Here is a 1,129-nt window from a genome sequence, read left to right on the forward strand (position 1 = left end):
GACTGAAGAGCGTTTTCTGACACAAGCTGCAAAAGCAACAGGATGGTGCAGATGGACACACCTCTCTTTGGTTCCTATGCTGTATGTGTGGGAGGGATGGATATTTGATACTGCACTTCATAATTAAGAAACAGATTGCCATAAAGGGGCAGGAATAGAGCCCAAGACAAATTAACAGATGCTCTCTTCTTTTTCTGAGTCCCTTGGGGCAGGCAACTTTGGATTTAACTGCTGAAAAAGCAGTTAACCGTAATCTCTTGCCAGATGCTCAAGAATTGAGCGGGATTCTCAGGAAAGGATTCCCATGGAGGAAGATCAGCACACAGCATCGTGAGTGATGTGCCAGTCAGCAGGGTAGCAGCCTCCTCCTCGATACACAAATCAAAGGTGGTGGGGCAGAAAGGTGGAGGCTTCTGCTAACTTCAGTCAAGAATGCTGATTAAAAAAGAAAAAATACCCCACATTAGGTAAAAACATTGCTTTCTTTACATTGAAAGACACAGGGAGACAGCACAGAGTGCCAGTAAGAGGGACAAAAAATCCTCTGCAACTGGAAGTCAGGAGACCAGCCAAAAACATGGTTTGTGTTTGCAGAGTTTCTTTAAACCCATGAGTTTCCTCGTAATTTAAATCCATGGGGATTTTCCCTTCCCAGGGAGCTAATTAAACTACACAGCATGTTTTGTTAGCTAACAAGAAGCCTATATCCTTTATGGGACTATGAAAACCCCAAGAAAGCCAGGCTATCACAAGCAAGTGCTGCACACAGAGCACTGATGTGGCCAGTGCTGTGTAATGCCAAACACACCAGCACTTCTCAAAGGATTTTCCAGGCTTTCAGAGCCTTTTTCCCCCCTAATTCCCAGTTTCCATCCATTTCCACCTGATGCTGTTTTTTTTATTTTCCATCCAGCTGACCAGGTGCAGGCACAGCCAATATCGCTCCACACACGAGGGATATTGCCACTCCATGAGTATTTATGCAATACTCAAGAGAATAATTATGGATCTCATCTGCTTAAATGCAGGTAGAACAAGAAGAGGTGGGTCTGTAGCCACCTAAGTTAGGGAGGGAAAAAAATTCAGAGGGACTTCTGTGCTGCCTCCTTCCCTCTGCGAAAATCCTCCA

The sequence above is a fragment of the Corvus brachyrhynchos genome, unplaced genomic scaffold (assembly GCF_000691975.1).
Source record: "Corvus brachyrhynchos isolate BGI_N302 unplaced genomic scaffold, ASM69197v1 scaffold94, whole genome shotgun sequence".
NCBI classification, from domain to species: domain Eukaryota; kingdom Metazoa; phylum Chordata; class Aves; order Passeriformes; family Corvidae; genus Corvus; species Corvus brachyrhynchos.